Raw genomic sequence first — 12792 nt, 5'->3', positions numbered from 1 at the left:
CAAGTAGGCAGATGAATATTCCCATTTAGATCATGAGTTTATGGAAATTTAGTAGTCCTGAGCATATAAATAGAAATTGTAGTCAAGAATTTCTAAATTCCAGGAGGTTCAAAGAAAAAGGTGATAGGACTAGGGAAAGGACTGAACATTAAAGATGTCCAAAATACGTCCAGGTCCAGAAAGATAACTGCAACTGAGAAATAACCTGCTCTCTGTCATTAGTAATTACCACACACACACACACACACACAAACACATAATGTTGTATGTATACAGAATGTATACAGAAATGAATATTTTAGTTCTAAGGAAATTTAGAATATCCACGAAGCAATAGAATGGTATATTTTATACTTACTTACTCAAATGTCTGTAGCAAATACTTTTAATCTTAAGGCAATTTTAAATATGACATATTATATTATGAAATATTTTATGTGCAATTTCCCTTTCTATTGTTTTTATATGTTTTATTGTAAAAATACTGTACAGAGAGATTACAGTTACATGAGCTAGGTAATGAGTACATTTCCCATCAAGCACTTTTGCCTCCTCTTTTGTTTTTCCCCTACAATCCCTTTCCTCCCACCTTCACGCCCTGCCCCAAATCGAAAAGTTTGTTTTTCAATATAGTGTCTTGTACATCTCATTGTTACAATGGGTCAACCTGTACCCCTGTTTAAGCATTTTATTTTTTCCTTTCCTCTCCACCAATTAGAGAAGTGTATTTATATATAAGATGCAGGCCACCAACATCAAATACACTGAAAATAGGGGGAAGAACATACAAAGAAAAAAAAATCCACATGGTACATTATAAACACATAAGGAACAATATCAAGACAGAAAAAAAACACTTTTGTACCTATCTTGGGGTTCATTTCACTTAACATCATCTTATCGGGTCATATGTACATATCTTTTGATATTTTCTGCTTCTCTCACACATATACTAATTATTGCAAATAAGGGAAATCGTGGGACCTATATATTTGGGGCTGGCTTATTTCACTTATATAATTTTTTCCAAGTCTTTCTATTTCCTAACAAATGTGGTGTTGTCATTATTTCTGAAGGAGGCATAGAATTCCATTGTGTGTGAGAGAGAGAGTATGTATATACATATATATATATATATGTATATATATATATGTATATATATATGTATATATATGTATATATATATAATATTTTCTTGATCCATTCATCTACTGAGGGCATCTGGGTTGGTTCCATATCTTAGCTATGGTAAACAATGCTGCAATAAACATAGTTGTGCTGGTAGCTTTAGTGTGGTCTTGTTTGTGATCCTTTGGGTAAATGCACAAAACTGGGATTGCTGGGTCATAGGAGAGCTCTATGTGGAGTCTTTTGAGGAACCTACATACTGCTTTCCAAAAGTGGTTGAACAAGTTTGCACTCCCACCAACAATGCAGTAAGGTTCCCTTCTGTCCACATCCCCTCCAGCATCTGTTGTTATTAGAGTTCTTGATGATAGCCATTCTAACTGGGTATAAGGTCAAATCTAAATGTTGTTTTAATTTCCATTAATTTTATTGCTATAGAGGTTGAGCATTTCTTCATGTGTCTATTGGCCATTCTTATTTCCTTTTCAGAAAGGTTTCTCTCTAAGTCTTTAGCCCACTTATTAATGGATGGTTGTTTTTTGGAGGAGTTGTTGTTGGGGATTTAATTTTTAAAGGTTCATGTATATTTTATATATGAGACCCTTGTCCATTGTATGGCTAGTGAAGATCTTCTCCCAATCGTGTGTTTTCTATTGATATTGCTAGCTATGTCCTTTGCCATGCAGAAGCTCTGTAGCTTCATGCAATCCCATTTTTCCAGCTTTTCTTTGATTTGTTGTGTTTCTGTGTCTCTATTAAGGAAATTTCGACCTGTGCCAAGGAGACCTAGGGTTTATTCTATTCTTTCCAGTAATATTTTTCAGGGTGCCTGCCTTTACTTCGAGTTCTCTGATCCATTTGGAGTAGATTCTGGTGGAGGTTGATATATAAGTACTAAGACTTAGTTTTCTACATGTGAATAACCAATTTGGGCAGCACCATTTAGTGAAGAGGCTGTCTTTCTTCCATTCTAGTTTTTTAGCTACCTTATCAAAGATTAGATGGCTACAGGTCCGTGGGTTCATTTCTGGGTTTTCAATACTATTCCATTAGGTCTTTTCTTCCTTAGGTCTTTTCTTGTGCCAGTACCAAGCTGTTTTGATTACTATGGCTTTGTAGTAGAGTTTGAAATTCGGTATTGGTATTCCTCCAGCACTATTCTTTCTGTTAAGGATTGTTTTTGCTATTCCATATTGTTTTATTGTTCCATATAAATTTTTGGATTGCTTCTATTTCATTAAAGAATGAGGTTGAAATATTGATAGGCATCACATTGAATTTTTAGATAGCCTTGGGAAGTACTGCCATTTTCATGATATTGATCCTTCCAATCCATGAGCATGGGAAGTTTTCCACTTTCTATGTTCTGTTTTGATTTCCTTTTTCAGGTTTTAAAAACCTGAAAAGTTTAAAAGTCTTTATTATAGTGGTCCTTCAATTCTTTGGTTAAGTTAATTCCTAGGTATTTTATTTTTTGTGGGGCTATTATGAATGCAGTTGCTTTCCTGATTTCAGCCATGCTCTTCTTATTGTTAGCATACAGAAAAGCCATTGATCATTTTTTTAATTTTATTTTATTGTAAAGATGCTGTACAGAAGGGTTACAGTTACATGAATAAGGTAGTGAATACAATACTTTTTTATTATTGTGAAAATACCTTATAGAGGGGTTATAATTACATGGGCAAGATAATGAGTACATTTCTTCTCAAGTATTGTTGCCTCCTCCTCCTTTGTTTCTCCCTCCCATCTCCCCCCACCCCCACCAAAGTTGTAAAGTTCGTTTTTGACATAACGACTTGTACATCTCATTGTTGCCATGAGTCCACCTATATCCCTATTTAAACTATTTGTTTTTTCATTTCCCCTCCACAAATTATGCCAACATCAAATACAGTGAAAGCATGCGTTATACCATGGGGGAAGGACATACAAAGCAACAAAGAAATCATCTTATAAATATGTTAGAAACAATTGCATGAAAGAAAAAAGCATTTGAATACTTATCTTGGGGTTCATTTTACCTAACATCAACTTATCTGGCCGTTTCTGCTTTTTGAGGGTTAATTTTGTACCCTGCTACTTTGACAAAGTTTTGAATCAGCTCAAGAAATATGGGAGTGGAATCCATGAAATTCTTTTAATACAAGATCATATCATCTGCAAATAGGAAGATGTTTACTTCAGCTTTCCCTATTTGGCTTCCTTTTATGTTTGCATCTTGTCTTATTTCACTAGCTAGGCATTCTAATAATAAATTGAAGAGAAGTGAAGATAGTGGACATCCTTGTCTCATTCTTGAGTTTAGAGAAAATGGCTTTAGTTTTTTGCCATTCAGTAAAATAATGGCTGTAGGTTTGTCATATTCAGTCTTTATTGTATTGAAGACTATCACATGGATTCCTAGTTTTTCCAGCGCCTTCATCATAAAGGGGTGTTGGATCTAGTCAAATGCTTTTTCTTCATCTATTGAGATAAGCATGTGGTTCTTATCCTTGCAGTTGTGAATGTGTTGAATTATAGTAATTGATTTGCATATGTTGAACCAGCTTTCCATCCCTAGAATGATTCCTGTTTGTTTATGGTGTATGATTTTTTGGATGAATTGTTGAAGTCAAATGGCCAAAATTTTGTTGAGAAGTTTTGCATCCATATTCATCAAAAAATGTTTCTATAGTTCTCTTTCTTTGATGTGTCCCTGCCTGGTTTTGGGATGAGGGTTATGATGGCTTCATAGAAAGAGTTCGGTAGAGAACTTTTTCTTTCTCTTTCAAATTCATTGAAGAGTTGGAGGACTATTGGTTTGATTTCTGCTTTGAAGACCTTGTAGAATTCCACTGTAAATCCATTCTGTTCTGGGCTTTTCTTAGATGGGAGGTCTCTTATTGCTGTTTCTATTTAGATGCTTGATATGGGCCTGTTAAGTTGTTTAAACTCATATTGGTTTAGTTTTGGCATGTCAATATTTGCTAGGAAATCGTCCATTTCTCCCAGATTCCCAATTTTTTTAGCATAAAGGTGTGAGAAGTATTCCCTTATAATGTTCTGAATCTTGGTTGTTTCTGTGATGATTTTTCCATTCTCGTCTCTGAGTTTGTTTATTTGGGTGTGTTCTCTTCTTTTTCTGATAAGATTTGCAAAGGGTCTTTCAATTTTGTTTATTTTTTTTGAAGAACCAACTGTTTTGTTGATTCTTTCTATGGTTTTTTTGGATTCTAATTCGTTTAATTCTGATTTAATTTTAATTATTTCTTTCCATCTTCTGGTTTTGGGTTTATCTTGCTGCTCTTTTTCAAGATGGTTCAGATGTCTCATTAAATTGTTGGTTTCAGATCTCTCTAAGTTGTTGATGTAGGAACTCAGAGCTATGAACTTGCCTCTGAGTACTGCCTTTGCTATGTCTCAGAGGAGCGGGTAAGTTGTGTGTTCATTTTTGTTGAACATCATGAATATTTGAATTTCCTTTCTAATTTCTTCTATGATCACTGGTGGTTCAACACTGTGTTGTCCAGCCTCCATGTGATACAGGACATTTTTGGTGGCTTTTAATGTTGAGTACTAATTTTATTCCCTTGTGGTCTGAGAGATTGCAGGGCATAACTTCAATGTTTCTGAATTTGGACAATTTTGCTTTGTGACTTAAAATGTGGTCTCTTTGGGAAAATGTTCTGCGTGTGGCTGAGAAGAACTGGTATTCTGATGTTCCTGGTGAAATATTCAGTAGATTTCTGTTAAATCTAGTTGAACTATGCAGTTTTTTAGATCTGAGGTATCTCTGTTGAGTTTTTACAGAGTTGATCTATCTAGTGGGGATAGTGGTGTGTTAAAGTCCCCAACAATTAATGTCTTTGAATCTATGTGAGATTTTACAGAAAGTAGTGTTTCTTGGATAAATTTGGATGCTCTGTTGTTTGGTGAATAGATATTTAGAATTGTAATATCATCCTGAAGGAGAGATCCCTTCGTTAGTATGTAGCAATCTTCTTTATCTCTTCTCATTAATTTTAATTTGAAGTGTATTTTATCTGATATTAGAATTTCAAATCTGCCTATTATGGGGGCCGTTTGCTTGGTAAATTTTATTCCAGCCTTTCACTTTCAGAATATGTTTGTTTTTATGGGCAAGGTGTGACTCTTGAACGCAGCAGATAGAAGGATCTTGCTTTTTAATCCAACTAGACAGTCTATGTGGCTTAATTGGAGAGTTTAGTCCATTTATATTGAGAGTTAGGGCTGAGAGATGTTTGGTAGTTCCTGCTATAGTGTCCACCTTCTTGAGGGCTGTGGCAACAGGGTTCTTCCTGTGGTTCTTGGATTCTCAGTTTGGTTGCGTTTTTTACTTTATTTTATTTTATTTTTACTTTATTGTGCTTTTGTTGCTTTTCTATGTTTAAGACATTTTTTTTTGTCTGTTGCGAGGCTTGAACTCTGGGTCTGGGTGCTGTCCCTCAGCTCTTCAGCTCATGTGTAAGACATCTTTAAGTATCTTTTGTAAGTCTGGTTTGGTGGAGATATATTGTTTCAGTTTTTCTTTGCTATGGAAGGAGATTTTAGCTGGGTACAGTATTCTTGGTTGATAGTTGTTTGTCTTTAGAGCATGCCATATATCATTCCAGTCTCTTCTTGCTTTAATTGTCTCTGCTGAGAAATCGGAGGTGATTCTAATTGGTTTCCTTTTATAGGTGATTGATTTTTTCTCCTTGATTCTTTCCTTGGTCTGAATTGACCCTGTGCAGATTGTAATGTGATGGTGGGATGTCTTGTTCTGGTCTGGTCTATTTGGGGTTCTAAAAGCTTCTTGTATCTGAATAGGCCCTTCTTTTTGCATGTTTGGGAAGTTCTCTGCTAGGATCCTATTAAATAAATTTTCTATAACATTAACTTCTGTCTCTAGGTGCTCCTCCACATCCATTATCCTCAGATTAGGCCTTCTGATGGAATCTTCTAAATGTTGAATAGATCTGTCATATTTCTTGTGTTTGTCTTGGATGTTCTATATAATATCTAGGCTGTCTTCAATCTCAGAGATTCAATCTTCTGCATGGTCTATCCTACTGTCAAGCCTTTATACTTTGTTTTATTTTTTTTATTTCTTTCCTTCTAATTGGTTCACTTTGATGGTTTCAAATTATTTGTTGGAGCTTTGTTTTATCACTTGTATAGATTTCTTTACTTCCTTAATTTGTTATTCAGTGTTTATTCTCAATCCCCTTTGTTGATTGGTTATGATTTTATTGGTCTCCCTTTCCTTTTGAGTGGCTCCATTCAGCATTCCCTTTGTGGTCTCCCTGGATTCCTTCAGCTGTCTGTTTATGGATTCCATGGACGCCTCTACTGATCTTTGTCTATTCTCATTTCTCTCATGCAATTCTTGTATTAGTCTTTGACTATTCTCAGCCTGCTCAAACAATCTCTGAATTACTTTTTGGCTATTCTAAACCTTCTCATGCAATACCTATATTAATCTTTGATTAACTTCCTCATGCTTTCGAGATTCATGTAGTAATTTTTGGTTAGGCTCACTATGCTTACAAAGTTCCTGTATTAATCTTTGGTTAGCCTCGTCTTGCTCACTATCATGCTCTCACTAAGTCCTTTGTAGGCTTTCAATATTTTCATTCACCATATTTACCAGTAGTGTTTGTAGAGCTTGATGGGAACCCTTCTCTGGATTATTCATTAACTCTTCTGTCACCTGATTATCATGAATGGGAGTTAAGATACCTGGACTTGCCATTTTTCTTGTGTTTCTCCAACTTGTTCCACACATTTTGTATGAAAGTAACACCAGTTTTGCACTAGAACACTATTTTAATGCAAGCATCAACCAGAGTCCTGCAGTTGCACAGTCAAAATGGCTTCAGATACAATCTAGTTCAATAGATGCAAACTATTCAACATCAAACAACAATGGATTAATAGGCTAAAAACATCAAAGAGGCATTCAGCAGACCAGAATTTAATAGGTTTAGGGCAAATTATTGAGAAAAATAGGATAAGAGGGATGTGGAGAGTTAAAAGGAGAGAGTGAATTTAACCAAGTCTTAATCTCAGAGAGGAAATGGATATAACAGAATGAAAGGAGAGAGATAAACAAAAAAGAAAAAATGAAAAAAGCATTTAAATTTATAAAACAAAACCCTTAGTAATTATGAAAATATAAAGAAATAATACTGATAGAAGTAAAGGAGAGAATGAGGAAAGAAATAAAAAGGAATAGGGATAGAGGTGGATCCATTGCAACAAGGAGATGTACAAGTCGTTATGTGGAAAAACTAATGTTACAACTTTGGTGGAGGGGGAAGGAGGATTGGGAGGGGTGCTGGGGGAGAATGGGAAATGGGAAGGGGAAACAAAGGAGGAGCTACAATGCTTGATAAGAAATGTATTCATTATCTTGCCCATGTAATTGTAACCCCTTTGTACAGTATTTTCACAATAAATTTAAAAAAAAAAGAAAAAGATAAATGAACTTTACAATTTAGGTGGGTGGGGGGGAGTATATTTGTGGAGATGGAAGGGAAGGGATGGTAGGGGGAAAAACAAAGGAGGAGGTAACAATGCTTGACGGATATGTACTCATTACCTTGCTCATGTAACTGTAACCCCTCTGTACAGTATTTTTACAATAAAAAACTTAAAAAAATAAAAATTAAAATGGAATATTTAAAAACTATATAAGTTAAAGAAATAATACTACTATTAAAGAAGTTAAGCCTAAGAGGTTGTGAATTGAGTAATCAATCTTTGAATTAAGAATGTACTCAATAAAGGATAAAGTCTAATCATGGACAACGGGTATATATCTGAGGATGACAATTAAATCACCAAAAGGTTAAAAGAGATTTAACACACACACACAGAGCAAATAAAATTATGAAAGAAAAATAATTAAACAATTAAAAAATAAAAATTAGGTAGAAAAAAAGAGTTCTTTGATTTTTTTTTGGTGGGGGGGGGAGATCTTATATCTCCCCTGGGTCCATAACAAGTCTCTTGGTGGAGTCTCTGGTTTGCTAGTGGTGTCTGGTTTTCTTAAGGCTTGATTTTTTTTTTAATTCAGTTTGTTTGAGCAGACAGAAGAAAGCTAAGCCTTACCCAGGATTTCGTGATCCTCCCCCAAGTGTAGTTCAGTGGGAGAGAGATCTGCTTTGAGTATCACAAAAGAGGGAAATGGCTGTTTCCTCTAGCTTGGGGTTTCTGTGATGATGCTAGGTTCTGGGTAGGGTTGAGGTCTACCAGCAATTGGTAACATTCTCCTGAGGGGCTATCTCCTGAGACACTCACAGAGCCCAGCCTGCAGCCATTCTCAGGATTTATGTTTACTGAGTTTCAATTGTCTTTTATCCCCTCCTGATGTTGGGTGTGCTCCCTAGGCTGCAGTGGGGAGAGGCAGCCTCTAGCTCTGTTTACCCAGTCAAGTCACTCCTTCAGGGGTGATGGTGAGGCTTCTTCTGCCTGGGTGACTTTCCCCTGTGTAGAGTTGAGTCCAGCAGGTCAGGTCAGGTTACTGTAACCTGTTGAATGGTCCTATTGTTTTCTTCCAAGGCCTGAGTCGAGCTAGTAGCTTGCTGGAACTTTGTCAGTATCAAAGATGGTGTTCTTCTTTGGTGGTAGGGGAGGAGCTACCTTCACACAGCTACTCCTTGAGAAGGAATGAGGAGGTCTTGATGGTACTTACGCCAGCCTCTTGGTTTCTGGGCCATCCATGGTCTGGGATCTGAAGGATGAAGATTTCTGCTCCTTGTCAGTTCTTGCTGGTGGTGAGTAGAATGTGCTCACACACCACATCTGAAAACTCTGTCTCAGGCTCTCTCTGTTGATATGGTGGCCTTGGCAGCAGCTGCCACCGTCTCTGCCACAGACACCCACAAGTGCTCAGATCTGTCTCCTTGACCAAGCTGCCTGGATTTTTCCTCTCTGGCCAAACTCTCTGCACTGTATTGGCATATTTGGTCTGATTCTCTAGCCGAGGCCTATTCACTAGAACACTGAAACTGTTTACTATTCGAAACTTGTTTAGCCTTCAGCTTCTCCCCACCATCTTCCTCCAGACTACTCCATTTTTTGTTTACCATTGTATCTCTAGACTGAAGTTTGATGAGTATCTGATTTGTGTGGTGCAATTTGATGCCAACTGGGAAGGAAAGCATGGGTATACATAACTTGGCCAAGACACATGAAAAAGGATGATTTATCATTTGGATAATTCTGTAACAAAACTTTACAATGCCCATGCTGATTGTGTGATGTATTTGTTAATTTCAAGTCAAGACTATTGTTTATCACAGGAGAGATAGATCATTATGGGCACCTATTCCCCTACCATTGTATGCCATCAAGTCACATTTAGTTTTTGTTGGGATATAAAAAGGAAAAGAGAACCTAACAGTTAAAATTTCATTATGCCAAAGAGCACAATGGAAGTATTTTCTTTCACTTGAAAAAAAGAATATGTATGTATGTATGTATGTATGTGTATATATATATATATATATATGTACATATACATATATGTCTAAGAAGGTTTTGTTGCAATGTTGTTATTTCTATGGGCATCTACTTATTGAGTTATGTCATCTAATCAGGGGAATGAATGATAATGGATCTGTTGCCTCAGAGAAACCATCATCGAAAAATGAAAATTACCAACTCAGTACAACCAGCTAATATAAGAAGCAATACTTTGACTTCTATATTTCTTTGATAAATCACTAAATTTTATAGGTTAAATTTTGTTATAATAGAATCAGCAAAAAAATGGAGTTTGTAGAAGTAATGCATTTCTTTCTTTTTTCTTTCTTTTTTGTTTGTTGTGGGGCTTGAACTCTGGGCCTGGGTGCTGTTCCTCAGCTCTTCAGCTCAAGGCTGAAGAGCTTGAGTGACAGTGCCACTTCTAGTTTTCTAGTGGTTTATTGGAGAAAAGTGTTTCAGGGACTTTCCTGCCCAGGCTGGCTTTGAACCATGATCTTCAAATCTCATCCTCCAGAGTAGCTAGAATTACAGGCATGAGCCACTGGCTCCTGACTAGCAATGTATTTCTTATGGCATCAAACTTGGTCCTAAAAATGATGCTCAATTGTTTCTTCATAAGTATTTGCTCTAGAATTAATGTGAGATTGCTCTGTCACAAAATCTTTACTGTGTATTATACCAAATGTTTTAATATGGTCAAAGAGTTCACAGTTCAGTTGGTAAAAGAGGTGACTGGAGCATTCTCTCAATATTCCTTGTTCTTCACACATCAGTAATATTAGTAACATGATACAACATAATTTCGTGCTATGAAAATCAACAGAAGTAACAAAAACGATATAATCTAAGTGCTCATAACGTTCAATTGGTAGATTAAGGGGGCTAATTTTGACCTGTATAATAAGAACAATTATCATCATTACATCCTGAAGATAATAGTTTAATGATATTGCTGCCTTAAATAACAGAACATAATAACATCAACTGAATGGATCAAAATTATTTAAAATATTGACATTTTATTTCCTGTAATGCAAGAGGTGGAATAAGATTTAGTTTTCAGGACACTGCTTTCTCTATCTCTGCCCTTCACTAGTGTCTGTCTGAAAAGCAAGCTGAGGAGGAAGAAAAGGTAGATTCAGTAGTAGCACGTGTCAAAAACAAAAACAAGAAATACAGAGGGAGAAAATCAGAAAGAAGTAATCATTCTCTCAATGTTTGGGATGGACATCCATTTTTAAATAAGTTATTGATAGGGAATAACAAAATGGTGAGGCAAAGGAAAAAAAATGTGAACCAATGCAACAGTGATACCCCCAAGACACTATGTTCAAAATGAAGTTTACATCTTGGGCTGGGGGGATTTTGAGGGGAGGGAAAGTAGGGGAAAAAGAGGGAGGGAATATTAAAGTTGGACAAGCATTGTACTAATTTCCTTACTTATGTAACTGTAACCACTCTGTATATCACCTTTACAATATAAAGAAAATCACCAAAAAGTCAGAAGTGGAGTTGTAGCTCAACTCATAATACATTAGCTTTAAACAAAAATGCTCAGGGTCAGAACCACAGGCTCTAAGTTAAAACTCCAGGTCTGGCATAAAGAAATAAAGTAAAAATTTATTCAAAGAAACCTAATTCTGAAAGTAAATTCATCATCATCTTTTTATTCTTTTTCTTATTTTTGGTAATAAGAGTTAGCATAATTCAGGGATTGGTGGGGAAACTACAATTAATTATTATTTTTATTATCATGAAAAATATAATTTAATTAATAATGGCTTACGCATTTCATTAGTACAAATTTGTAGGTAAGAAAACAAACAGATTTTGTCCAAAATAGCAAGATGGACTTGTCTCTAACTAAGCGTTGTATACATGTTTGGGGACATAATACCAGTCCTGCCAGGCAGGAAGAAGTGAGGTAGGAGAAGGTTGTCTGGAAGTAAGCAGCCTGAACTACAGGCCCAGCTAATGCTCTGCAGTGTGGAACTTCCACATCTATACTAAGAATTCTAAGACACTAGACCAAGACATCTCTAGTTCTCTTTACAGACCAGTGAGACAGCATTGCACAGAATTTACTAAGCATGCAAATTATTGGGGTCATCTCTACACCTGGGAATCACTAAATCCTGAACTCAGTATGGAGCCTACCTGTGTTTCTATAAGCTCCTCAGAGAATTCTGATCACATTCACTGGAGAGAAAAAAAGTCAAGTCTATTTGTCAATATTTTTATCTTTCTAGTTATTACAATTCACACACACACATACACACACACATGTCATTACATTATCTTTGCTTTTGTTCACACTTTCTTAATCATTGCAGTCCAACAGAGCAAAAATTAGAATCATTTATCTCAACCACTGAATCAATTTCTATAAGTAAATATCTAAAATCCATGAATCAATATGATGATATCAGGCAGATAGAGCTAGTGATGTTGACAATAAAAAAAATAAACACAGAAGCATATTAGCTATATCTCAAGTGATCAAAAGTTCCTTGTAATAAATAGTATGGTATTGAGCCACAGTTTATATAGACCATTTCTATAGTTTCTTATAACTTCATGTTTTTAAGTATACATTTTATGCAACATGCCCTGAACCTATTGCTTCTATTTTAAAATGGCCTATATCCAAAATGTATTCAATTACAGAGAAAAGAGTTACTTACTCATTAATTCTCTTTAACAACATTGTGGTTTTCAGTTTTGGAAAAATTCCAGACAAGATGTTCTGAAGAAAGAGGAAAAAATAGTTTAAAAGGGAAGAAGCACAAATTCACTGAGTGCTGGTGGCTCATGTCTGTAATCCTAGCTACTTGGGAGGCTGAGATCTGAGGATCTTAGTTCAAAGCCAGCCTGGGCAGGAAAGTCCATGAACACATTACTTCCAATTAACCACCAGAAAACCAGAAGTGGAGGTGGTAGAGCAAAAGAGCTGAGGGACAGTGCCAAGGTCCTAAATTCAAGCCCCAACCCAGACCAAAGGAAAACAAAACAAAACCCCACAGATTCTGGCCAAGTATAACAAGTATTATTTTTTCTACTCCCCAATGAAACTTGTTAGAAAAAGGTGGAGTAAGTTAATTCCTAGGTATTTTATTTTTTGTGGGGCTATTACAAATGACGATGCTTTCCTAATTTCAGCCACACTTTTCTCATTGTTGCCATACAGAA

Source organism: Dipodomys ordii, unplaced genomic scaffold, assembly GCF_000151885.1.
Source record: "Dipodomys ordii isolate 6190 unplaced genomic scaffold, Dord_2.0 Scaffold57, whole genome shotgun sequence".
Lineage (NCBI taxonomy): Eukaryota > Metazoa > Chordata > Mammalia > Rodentia > Heteromyidae > Dipodomys > Dipodomys ordii.
This window is presented reverse-complemented; position numbering follows the sequence as displayed.